The sequence below is a fragment of the Neovison vison genome, chromosome 8, assembly GCF_020171115.1.
Source record: "Neovison vison isolate M4711 chromosome 8, ASM_NN_V1, whole genome shotgun sequence".
Lineage (NCBI taxonomy): Eukaryota > Metazoa > Chordata > Mammalia > Carnivora > Mustelidae > Neogale > Neogale vison.
The window spans coordinates 13339988-13352478 of NC_058098.1; the positions used below are offsets into that span (position 1 = coordinate 13339988).

The 12491-nt window shown below is 50.9% G+C and overlaps 1 protein-coding gene across 6 annotated transcripts in view; it reads right to left on the reverse strand.

The window, feature by feature from the left end:
* Positions 1 to 12491, reverse strand: part of EYA2 (EYA transcriptional coactivator and phosphatase 2) — a 273242-nt gene that overhangs the window by 37407 nt on the left and 223344 nt on the right. The gene's annotated exons all lie outside the window — the stretch shown is intronic.

The window sequence follows — 12491 nt, forward strand, 5'->3', positions numbered from 1 at the left end:
AAAGGTGCATCCTATCAACATGACTTCCCCTGCTCATGGTGACCTTGACCCCCTGGCTCAGGTGGTCTCCATCAGCTTCATTCACTGTAAGGTGACTCTCCTCTCCTTTCCATACTGATCTCTCGGAAAGGAAGTCACCATGCAAAGTGCACAGTTGGGGTGGAGAATCTAAATCAATGATTCAGGGGGCTCTGGGGGGCTCAGTCGGTTAAGCATCTGACTCTTGGTTTCTGCTCAGGTCGTGACCTCAGGGTCATGAGATCGGGCCTTGCTTCGGGCTCTGTGCTCACTGGGGAGTCTGCTTGAGATTTTCTCTCTCCCTCTGCCCCTCCCCCATCCCCGTGTACTCTCTCTCAAATAAATAAAATCTTTTAAAAAAATAAATGATTCGGAATTTTCTGCATGGGAGAGTCTCCTATTCCCCTCCACTTATTTATTATTTTAATCGTTATCTGTATCATTGTGGACTCACAGGTGCTTTTTTTTATACTCAGAGTTCAATAGTGTGTTCCTTGTTTTTGTAGCCCAAGTGCTCCAGCTTTGGCTACTCAGAACTCCTCCAGGGAGCTCCTGGGTCCCTCTGACATCCTCTGTCCCCGTGCGGTTTTTGGAGCACTTCCTTACTTTCTGACACCTTAAGATGCTCCACATGTATTATGGGTATTTCTTGGCCCAGCCCTAGAATCAGCCACTTTTCCAAGGAGCCCTGGTTCCTCTTCCCAGAAAATGGTCACAGAGCCCAAGATCTGGGTGCCCGGGGTGCCCATCGCCACCAGAGTGTCAGCGTTTCAGGGCTCTCTTGGGTGACAAAGTCTCCAGTTTCTTTTTAAAAAAATTACAAAACATGCTTAGTATACCCATTTGTAGTGTGTCACAAAGCATGCGGCAGGCCTGAGAAATAGTGCCAGTTACAACCCAGATCCCTCTTTCACCAGGCGTCCAAAATCGAAGTCCAAGGAGGGCCTAAGAGGAACTCATGTGAAGAGTCACGAGGCGCAGGGGAGAGTGCCTGCGGGACCGCAGGGGTGTCCCGCCTTCAGTGGCAACGATGGTGATCTGTCCGTTTGTCCTGTGCTCGAGGTCCAGATTTAGCTTCCGGGGGAGGGTCCTCTCATAAAATGGGGGGTGGAGAGCTTCTCATCTTTTTCTTGGCTTTGTAATTTGTGCTAAATGGGATTTATCCTTTCCTTGAATATTTGGTGGGATTCCTGTTTACCACCAGCTCAACTGGGTGCCTTTTTTGAGACTACGTCCTTAACTGCCATTTTCGTCTCTCATCATCATTGGTTTGTTTATTTTTAAATTTCCCCTTGGGTTAATTCTGGTAATTTAGGTCTTCCTGCCAAGTGTCAACCTCATCTAGGTTTCAAGTTCACTGGCATAATACTGTACAGTATTCTCCTAATTTAAAAAAATGCATCTCGGGGCGCCTGGGTGGCTCAGTGGGTTAAAGCCTCTGCCTTCAGCTCAGGTCATGATCCCAGAGTCCTGGGATCGAGGTCAGCGGGGAGCCTGCTTCCTCCTCTCTCTCTCTGCCTGCCTCTCTGCCTACTTGTGATCTTTGTCTGTCAAATAAATAAATAAAATCTTAAAAAAAATGCATCTCTCCCAAATCTACAATAACGTCCAGCCTTTCATTCTGGATGTGGCTTATCACCTCTACCTCTTTTCTTTTTTCCTAGCTCATAATTGCCAAACGCTTATTTTCCTTCGTGATCTTTTTGATTTTCCTGTTTTACTAATAAAAACGTAACTTAAGGCCGACTCATCTTTTCCTGGCCTCCCGCAGGCTCGGATACTTGGCCTTCCCGTCGTCATTCAGTTCCGAACAGCAAGCTCAGGGACAAACACGTATCAAGACTCGTTCGGCTTAAGCCGGTGACAGGCGGGGTTTCCCCAGCCTGCGCTGCTGAGGTCTGATCCCGTTCCTTTTTGTCCTTGGCTGCCTGGAGACACAAATGCCAAAAGGAAACTGCTGACAAATTTGCTTTAGAAAAATCACTCTTGTGACCGGATGGATGGACTCCCCGGCCACCCCTCCTCTTCCGAGGCAGGTATGTTTCCAAGTGAGATCGCGTCCTGTGGCCTCTAGACGGGCCGGAGAAGGGCCTGCTCCCTGGGAGGGAAACCCGGGCTGTCGCTCATGTGTTGTCTAAGTGTTGGGGACTCATCTGCGGAGCACCGAAGAGGCTGTGGGCTGCGCCGCATGGTCAGCCGGCTGACGGGATGCTTGGGAGAGCAGCTCGGGGCTGACACGGAGAACTCACTCCCCTGCAGAGCCGTGCAGCATCCGGCAGCCCTTGGACAGTGCAGTCGGCGAGCAGCCGCGGCTTGCCCGGACTCCAGCCCCTCCGGACTCTCTCTAGTGAGATCCTTCCTGAAACTCTGGCAGCGCATCGAAATGCTCCCCCTTGGGCCTGCCTGCCAACCCGGCTACTCTAGAATCTGGCCCCAAACCTTTAGGTCCCTCTTGTTTCTTAGAGAAGACTTTTCTTCCCTGCTCTCTGCCAATCGTGTGCCTTCTTTGTCCCCTTGGCTCATCTCAAAACTGTGCTGGAGGGGCGCCTGGGAGGCTCAGTGGGTTAAAGCCTCTGCCTTCGGCTCAGGTCGTGATCCCAGGGTCCTGGGATCGACCCCGCATCGGGCTCTCTGCTCAGCGGGGAGCCTGCTTCCCTCTCTATCTCTGCTTGCCTCTCTGCCTACTTGTGATCTCTGTCTGTCAAATGAATAAATAAAATCTTTAAAAAAATAAACTGTGCTGGAGTCAGCTTGGCCTGGGCTTCCGCCCGCACGCTGTTCGTACCGTGGGATCTCTCTGGGCTCAGGTTCCTCATCCGTCAAACAGCCGAAGAACCGTCCCTCACAGGCAGCGGTGACACGTGAGGAAATGCACGTGCGCTGCCCCGACGGGAGCTCAATAATGTCTGCGCCCGGCAAGTTAGCATCGTGGTGCCTCAGTTTTCCCATCTCAGAAATGGGGGTACGTCCCAGTACTTAGCTTCTGCAGCGGCGAAAGGCCTGAGTGAATGAGTGCCGGCGGCCCCGTGGACAGTATGAGGTACGTGTCAGCTGCGGCCGTGGCCGTGTTTATCATTCCTGGCTGTGTCCTGCGCTCAGCTCCTGCCGCGGCCGGCGTCCTTCTTTCTAGAAATGCATTCAGATCCTCTATGGCTCTGTCCACCTTCTGGGTGGGGCGTGAAGGCTTCTGTTGTTACCTGTGGGGCTTCTGTTTTGTGTATACAATGGGAAGACACTGTGTTAACTCCTGGGGGAGCTTTTGTCTTTGTCTTGTGCATTTACATCAGGAGTTTCTTCTCCTCTTGCTGTCGGACCTTGCTTGTCTTTCTCCAGACGTCATCCTGGCTACACCAACCCTCTCTGCTCTCTCTTTCCGTATGAACCCATGGTCTACAGCACTGTATTGAGTCTGGGGAACCTTCTCTCCCCAACCAGATGGTGGTCACTCCCCGTGGGAGAGGCAGCAGAGCACGGTGGGTGAGCCCTCAGACTCTGGAGCCAGGCTGCCTGGGTCTGAATACCGCCACCGCCAACTGTGTGACTCTGGTTCACGTAACCTCTCCGTGCCTCAGTTTCTTCATTTGTAAAATGGGTGTTTTGGACTGAATGTGTGTGTTCCTGCCACAATCCATAAGGTGAAGCCCTGGATCCCAGGATTTGGAGCTGCGGCCTCTAAGAAAGTAAATGTTAAGGTTAAATGAGGTCAGAAGGGTGGGGCCCTGATCTCATAGGATTAGTGCCCTTCAAGGAAGGGATGTCAGAGAGCCCCTTTTCTCAGTCTCTGCACGCGCACTGAGGAGAGGCCACGAGAACGTGGGGAGTAGGTGGCCTTCTACAAGCCAGGAAGAGAGTCCTTGCCAGAAACCAGATCTGCCAGCGCCTCAGTTGGGGACCGCTAGCCTCCAGAACTGTGAGAAAGTTCCTTTCTGTTGCTTAGACCATTCAGTCTGTGGTATTCTGTTGTGGTAGCCCGAGCAGACCAAGACAACGTGTAACAACAAGGATTGCACAAGTTATGTGCCCCACATCGGGCTCCCTGCTCAGCGGAGAGCCTGCTTCTCCCTCTCCTCCATGCTCCTGCTCTCTCTCCCTGTCTCTAGCTCTCCAATAAATATATGAATTCTTTAAAAAATGAGTTAAAATTAAATACAATAGAAATTCCGGATCTCAGTTGCGCTAGGCATAATTCAAGGGCTTCCTAGCCCCACGTCGCCAGTGGCCACTGTACTGGACAGAACATTTACAGCACTGTAGAAAAATCTACCAGATGGGACTGCTCTAGACATCGGTTTCCAAATGGTTTTGACCATGACTTTCAGTAAGAAATACATTTGCTATCACACAGAGATTTTAATTACCAAAACATAATTTCTACGACTGGAACAATTTTCCAACAATATTCACCATTACTGTTTGTGACGTACCCAATCATACTCTAGTTTACTCTTTTCTCCTTAATTGCTGAAGAAAGGATGCTGGACTTCACCCTTTAAATGGTCATGGTTTGTTTTTTCCAAAATGCTAGCGCTCTTTGCGTGGTAGGAAGCAGAAGTGCGGGAATGGGAGAGTGACCGATTTTGAAGGCTTTTCCTCATTTCAGTCCCACAGGGACCTGCAGAAGAAGTGGTGACTCGGCCAAATTCAGTGCCTTGTTCAAGGTCTTAGAGCTAAGAAGGAGTGGGATGGGGATTTGAACCTGGGTCCTTCTGATCCCGGGGTGGCATCCCCATTCTCTTCCCCCTGCGAGGCCTCTCTGGGGAGTTGGAGCCTCCATGGCCATGGTTCCAGGCTCTGATCCTTCATGTGGAACCGTCTTGGAGTTTGATCTATGAAGGGCCCTTTCGTTTACTTCTCATTTTATCTTGAAATCTATTCTCCTTTTCAGATGTTTAAAACCCTCATTTCAGGGTTCCCTGGGTGGCTCAGTCCATTTAGCATTTGACTCTTGATTTTGGCTCAGGTCATGATCTCAGGGAAATGGGATCGAGTCCCAAGTCGGGCTCCACGCTGGGCGTGGAGTCTGCTTCAGATTCTCTTTCTCCCCCTCCCTCGGCCCCTACCCTCAACTCTAAGGAAGTAAAAAATAGGGGCGCCTGGTGGCTCAATGGGTTAAAGCCTCTGCCTTCGGCTCAGGTCATGATCCCAGGGTCTTGGGATGGAGCCCTGCATTGGGGCTCTCTGCTCAGCAGGGAGCCTGCTTCCCCCCTCCTTCTGCCTGCCTCTCTGCCTACTTGTGATCTCTGTCAAATGAATAAATAAAATCTTTAAAAAAATAAGTAAAACGTTTACCTCATCCTAAGTAATATCACCTATGAAATCACTGGCTTAATGGCTCAATCGTTTCCACCCCTAGACATGAGAAGGAAAAAAACTTATACGTTTAACACTTTCTTTTCTCTTTTTAGTATTCAAGGAAAAGCCAGCTGCCTGAAGCCTGGGTTGGGCTGTCCACTGCGTGATCCAGGAATCTCATGCAGCTGGCCGGCAGCTCTCAAGGCCTCAGCGCTATGATTCTCCAGGGGGTGCCGCCGGCTTTTTGGGTGTGACGGTTCCTCACGCACAGGGCAGTCCACAGGGCCGGGTTATTTGGCATTCTGGGTCCTGCCTGCGGCAAGCCAGTAGCTCTTCCCTTTCCCGGGACGACTGGCACCCTCCCTCCCAATTCCAAACACATCCTCCTGGCAGGATGGCCCTGCCCTCGGGTCTAGGGAAAACACACCGATGACAAGGATAAAGGTATTGCAAACCCCAACAGTGCGTGCTTTTGGAGAGGACACGGTAACAGCGCCCACGCTCTCCCACACACTGAGCTGGCCCTGGCTCACCACGGCCTCCGTTTCACGTCTTTCTCTTGCCCAAACTGAGCGCCTTCTTGCTGGAATTTGGAAACGTTCCCAGTCACACCACTGACCCAATCTCAGCCATTCAACAAGCTCTAGATTTGCAAATCTATTTTTTTTAAAAGATTTTATTTATTTATTTGACACAGAGAGATCACAAGTAGGCAGAGAGGCAGGCAGAGAGAGAGAGAGGAGGAAGCAGGCTCCCTGCCGAGCAGAGAGCCCGATGCGGGACTCGATCCCAGGACCCTGAGATCATGACCTGAGCCGAAGGCAGTGGCTTAACCCACTGAGCCACCCAGGCGCCCTTCAAATCTATTTTTAACCAAAGTTATAGTATCTTGAAACAGAAAGAACGAATTCTTTTCTTGAAGATTTGCATTTTTTAAGAGTGCAGGCCTTGGAGTCCAGCAAACTCTGGTTTGAATCTTGGGCTTAATACTTACAGCTGCCGTGAGCTTAGGCAAATCCCTAACCCTCTCTAACCTTTACTTTCCTCATCTGTAAAATGGGGGGAAAGAAACATGACGGGCTGCACAGAGTTGTCACAAATTCCTGGCACCTTTGCAGGATCCTATATGCACATGATGATAATGAAAATAATTATAATAAAATAAAACTAATAATACTGATAACCATCCGTTATGTCATGCTATTATGTTCTAGAGGCTTTATATACATTAATTCATTTAATTCTGAGTAATCTTATGAGGCAGGAATTATAATTACTCTCATTTTGCAGATGAGGACAGAGGCACAGAGAGGTTAAGTACTCACCTGAGATCACACAGCTTTTAACTGCAGAGCTGGGTTATGAACCCAGGCCATTTGGCCCCAGAATCTTTGCCTTCAACCATTGCCTCATATTGTCTCTGGTAAAGTTCCACCAGACAGGGGAGGTTTGCAGTTCGTCCTTTGACTTTTTGCACCCATCAAAGACATTTCAAGATTTACTGATAGCATTCCACCTCTGTGCTGGCATTCGGGTTGGGTAGGCACTTACTAGAAATGCTTCACACTTCCTGTGAAGTGGGCTGCCCTGGCTGCCTACATTACCTCCTTTACCTGCCAACGAGGGAGAGCCCAGTGGCCCCTGAAGCTGAGTGGGCACAGGCAGAGTCTCAGGGGGTCCAGGAATGGGGTCTAGGAACAACCACCAAGAGGGGCCGTTCCCAGGTCTGGATCTGGACTTGCTCCTAGCGACTCCCATCTCTCCGGGTGACTTGCAAGGCTTGGCGGAGACCTTTCATGGCTCCGGGTCTCCAGGGGCAGAGGGCAAACGATGGTCAACGCTGCGGATCTGGTTACAAAGAGCCCAGTCTCTGCTGTCACTGTTGGGGACTTAGCCAGGCCAGGCAGTCCACGTGCCAGCGCAGGGCATCCTTGTACAGCGGAGGAGCTGGGTCCAGGAGCAGGACTGCACACACTCCAGCTCTGATCTTACAACAGCCTGCAAGGTATGTTTTCATCCTCGTTGTACAGAAGAGGCAACGGAGGTCCACAACATTAAAGTCACATTGTGTCTAAGATCACTCAGTGAACAGCAAAACGGGGTTCACACCAAAGTCTGACTTCGACGTTTGTGCCTCCACTGCCACCTTACTCGTTGGGTGTTTTCTCTGCTTTGAAGGTCACGGTTCTCTGCCAACCTTGCCTTTGCAAGCACCCCATTCATTCTGGGGTGGATCAAGGAAAGAGCTTCCTATGCCACAGCAAGTTCCTGCCGTCACCCAGCCTTTGGACAGGTGGAGACCAGCTTGGGCGTAAATGCCAGGGCCTCCCAGCTGTGGACGGCCCCTGCGGGTGCTCGAGTCCCCCAGCACGCATGCGTGTGGGGGTGGGGAGCTCTCAGGACGCTTGCTTCCTGCCACTGGCAACACACTGAACCAGCCCAGGGAGCAACCCGTGCTCCCCGCCTTCCAGCCTACACCTCGGCGGGGTGTCGGGGAGTGTCTGGCCCTGGGCAGAGAGTCCTGAGGTCTCTCCAAAATTTCTTTTTACAAATGGAGCTGGGTTCTAATTCAGCTCCAAGTATACTTTCTTTTGCCTTCTCTTGGTTTCATTGGGTTTATGGGGAGATAGAAGAAGAAACCGAACTGCTGAATCTCCCAAAGCTACACGGCTTAATATTGGGGCAAATCCTAACCCTAGAGGAATGGGATGCTCCCACCACCTTCTCTAGGGATGCACACTTGCACACATGCAGATATGTTACATTCAGTTTCAGGGGTTCATGTACTCTTCAAAGAAGCCAAGGCAGAATCAGGGCAAAGAAGGAAGACGGGGAAAATGACGCCAGAACTTTCTCTAATGCAGAACCGCCATGCTTTGTTCACCCCGGGGCCATGTTGACCGGCATCTCCTCCCCTGCAGCCTGAGCCGGGAAGTCAAAGCCAAGAGAGCTGTGTTCCCTAGAGCCTCAGCTCAGCTGGAATGGAGGCCGCAGGCCTAGGTCAAGCGTCGGCCTTGGCTGTGAGTCCTATAGCCCTCTACGAAGTGGCAGCTCAGGAGGCTCCCCACTAAAGGGCTTTCTGGGTGAGTGCAGGTCAGTGAGCCCCAAGGATGGTCTCCCCAGCTCTTGAGCCATAAGCGCACCAGCTTCAGTTGAACCCGCACCTTGCCCCGCAACCCAGACAACATTTTGGATGACGCGTCCTCTGGCCCAGCTTCCAAGCTGCTCCTGCACAAAGGTGAAGTGGCCTGGAGCGAGGAGCTGGTTGGCGGAATTTATGCCCAAGCCCCAGCAGCTGGAGTCCGTGACCTTGTCCTATCTCTGTGTTGCATGCACGGCTTTTGAATCATTGTGAAATCAGGAGTTGTATTGTTCTAGCTCGTAGTAAGATAAACGACGTCTAACAAATTAAAGGAAACAGTTTGCCTTGGTACCGTGGAGTACTCCCCGCCCTCGCCCAGCCCCGGAACACGCGCTGCACCCTTGGTGGAAAGGTGCCTGCTTGTTGGGTACGTGCGGCGGGTCAGGCTGTGTGCGGGCGGATTACATCTCTCCCCCATCATCATTACAACCTGGAAGCTCTGTTGTTCTTCTACCTGTTGAGCACATGAGGGAAATGAGACTAGAGGAGAGGGACACCCCTGCCCCGGGCACACAGCCAGGCATGGGCGGAGCCAGGACGCCAAGGCAGATGGAACAGATTAGAAGGTGCTTGCCCTGAGCTCAGGACAGGTGTCCTGGAGAGCCTGAGATACAGCTGACCTTGGCACCTACCCTGTCTCTGGAGTCTTCCTCCTGGGTGCTTTCACGTGGGAGGCTGGGTGCCTGACTTGACAGAGCTCAGGTACCTGCTTCTAGCCTTGCCCTCTCTGGTCTGTTTACCCAGCAGCCTGATGGAGCCTCGGGACGTAAGTCAGATGGTGTTCTCCTGCTTAAAACCCTCCAGCGGCTTCTTGTCACCCTGGGAAGATCATCCAAAGCCTTAGGATGGCTCAGAGCCCCACGTGGTCTGCAGCGAGCTCCCACTCCCACTGCCATCTTCTCTGATCCTGTGCCGGCTTCCCTGTCTCCGGAACCTGCCAACTCGGACCATGTCTCAGGGCCTCTGCCCTGCTCTTTCGTCTGCACTCTCCCTGTCCGGACACCCACGTGGCCTGCTCCGTCACCTGGTCCAGGTGTCTGCTCCAATGTGGCATAAGCCTTACCTGGTCGTAGCGAGTGAAATAACAGCTCCGGGACCATCTCTGCTGGTCTCTCTTTGGGGCACTTTATCTGACATTAAATATTTGGTTGTTTGAGGTCTGCTTCCCCAGCTGGAAGGTCAGTGCTTTAAGGGCGGGGATCTTGCTGGTCTCATCTGTCCTTGAGTCCACAGCCCTTGGGGGAGGGCTTCCCTGAAACTGCTGCCGAGACCGAGAGCGGACTCCCTTCTTTACAGATGGCCCCACAGGCTCCGAGCAGAGAGAGGGTCTTCTTACTTCAGCCCCTAACACCTAACCATCCATGCAGGGGCTGGTCTCACTGGCTTTGGGTGGGCCATGGCCCTCTCCCGACTCCCACAGTCTCCCTGGGAAGCACCGGGAGGCTGCCCCGTGGACTTGGACAGGGGCTCCTGCCCCAGCGAGCTAACGGTTTTAACATGGGCACCACGGTTTCAGTTCTGCTGGGGAGCCTCAGGGGCGTCTGGCACCGGGGACATTTCTGAAAAGCATTTAGGGAGTAAAAGCAAACTGGCTTCCCTGGGCAGCTCCAGCTGGGAATTCAATCCTTCACCAGGAGGTGTGGCTTCCGCTTTGGAACCAATGAGCAACAGCCGAGGGGGCTAAAGACATTGCTTTGAAATACACAACAGTCCAGCAAAACACCTGGCCCTCAGGCTCAGGTTCAACCCACACCAATAAAGTGCCCACTGTGTGTCAGGCGTTCTTACTGTGTGGGTCTTAACTCTTACCTGTGCCCGTCACCTTGGTATCTTCCCCGGGTGTCGCAGACACCTCCAACCCCATGTGCCCTCAACAGAAGGGTGCGTTTCCCCCCTGCATTCCCACATCTGCCCATCTCAGAGGATGGCACTGTAACCCTAGTCAAGCCAAGCCTCCCGCCGCACCCCAACTCTTCTCTCTCCCTCATCCCCCATCCAACCCCCTTTAGTGCAACCCCGAAGCCTTGATCCAACCAACTTTCTTCTGTTGCTTGGACAACTGCAATAATTTCTTTGCTGGTCTCCCAGCCTCCACCCTTTGCCTCCTGTTGCCCATTCTCCACGCAGCAGCCAGAGCAGTCCTTTTAAAACATAAATGAGATCACACAGCTTTTCCTGTTTAATGCTCCCTGGCCCCACGCTGTGTACAGCATGTAGGATAAACTCTGATATCCACGACCCATGTCTGGCCCACACCTCCCTCTCCAGACTCTCTTATCCCAGTTGCCACTGTGCTTTCACTCATTCACTATAGTCACTGTGGCCTTCACACACTTCCCACCCCAGGGCCTTTGCATGTGCTGGTCCCGCCTCTCTAGATCTCCACCTGGCTGGCTGCTGTCCTCTTTTAAGCCTCAGCTCAAGTGTCCCCTCCTCTAGAGGCCTCTCCTGACTCCCTCGAGAAACGCTGACCACCTCCTCACAGCCTACACCTCTCTCCCATCACTCACTATCATATCTCATTGTTGTATTTTCTTCACGACCATCTCATTAAACGGACTTCCTCATTTATGGATTTGTTTGGCTGTTTACTGCTGAGGCCCCAGGCATTGAAGGTGACACAGCTGGAGTTCCTGCCCTCATGGAGCCAACATTTTAAGGAGGAGATCCTGAGAGACTAAAACCAGCCTGGATTTTTCAACTATAAGAGCCAATAATCGCTCTTCCTTTGCTAAAGCTAATCAGGTTTTGTGATGTGCAATCAGCCGACTCTGTATTACATTACGCTCCATAAATATTTGCGGAATTCAACTGCCATGTTTGTTTTGCTCATTTGTTCTCGCCCTCCCTCCAACCTCCCTCTTTTTCCCCAAGTCACTGTAAAGTGGGCTTGCACGTTGCATCTGGCTGAAGGGACACTCCTGGGCTTGATACTCACAGAACAACCTACCATGCCAATGTTCTCTTTTGTCATCAATGACTTTCTGCATAGATCCTCTCTTTGATTCCTCAACAAGTTGAAAACAGAGCTACCCTATGACCCAGCAGTTGCACTACTCAGTATTTATCCCAAAGATGCAAACGTAGTGATCCAAAGGGCCACCCGCACCTCAATGTTTATAGCAGCAGTGTCCACAATAGCCAAACTATGGAAAGAGCCCAGATGTCCTTCAAAGACGAATGAATAAAGAAGATGTGGTATATATACACAATGGAATACTACTCAGCCGTCAAAAAAATGAAATCTTGCCATTTGCAATGATGTGGATGGAACTAGAAGGTATTACGCTGAGCGAAATAAGTCAATCAGAGAAAGACAATTATCACATGATCTCACTCACGTGTGGAATTTAAGAAGCAAAACACAGGATCATAGGGGAAGGGAGGGAAAATAAGACAAGATGAAATCAGAGAGAAAGACAAACTATAAGAGACTCTTAATCATAGGAAACAAACAGGGCTGCTGGAGGGGAGGTGGTGAGGGAAGGAAAACCTTCCTGATGATACGTATTACTCATGCTCGGTGCCAACCAGGCTAGATCTGAATTCAGAGCCTTTATATTTCTACTTCACAGGCTAGTCCCAGGGACTTTTGATTCCAGGAAGAAATATTCCTGCTAAGATAAACTGGACTGTTCTTTCATACACAGGATAATTTTAAGTTACCTCCATTTTTCACTCTGGTAAACCAAAAACACAAATACAATTTGCAAAGCCATTTGATCCCTCCGTTAATCCTCTTATCAGCCAAAACAACAACAACAACAACAACAAAGCCACACCAAACCCCTTCTCACCTTGTAGAAAGCTGCTTGCTTTTTCATCAGAGGTTAAGTCATGCATTGTATTTCCCTCCTTGCTTTGGCTACTAGGGAGCTCAGAGAGATTAACTCTGAACTTCACTGCAGTAGTTGGCCTGAGCTAGAGTTTTTGGTACAGTGCTTTACCCTTATTCATGAACTTAGCTTTCTATTCCTTTGCTTTGCTTTAATAATTCAATTTTAAATATGTTTTCCATTTGAAATCCTTCTCAAATCTT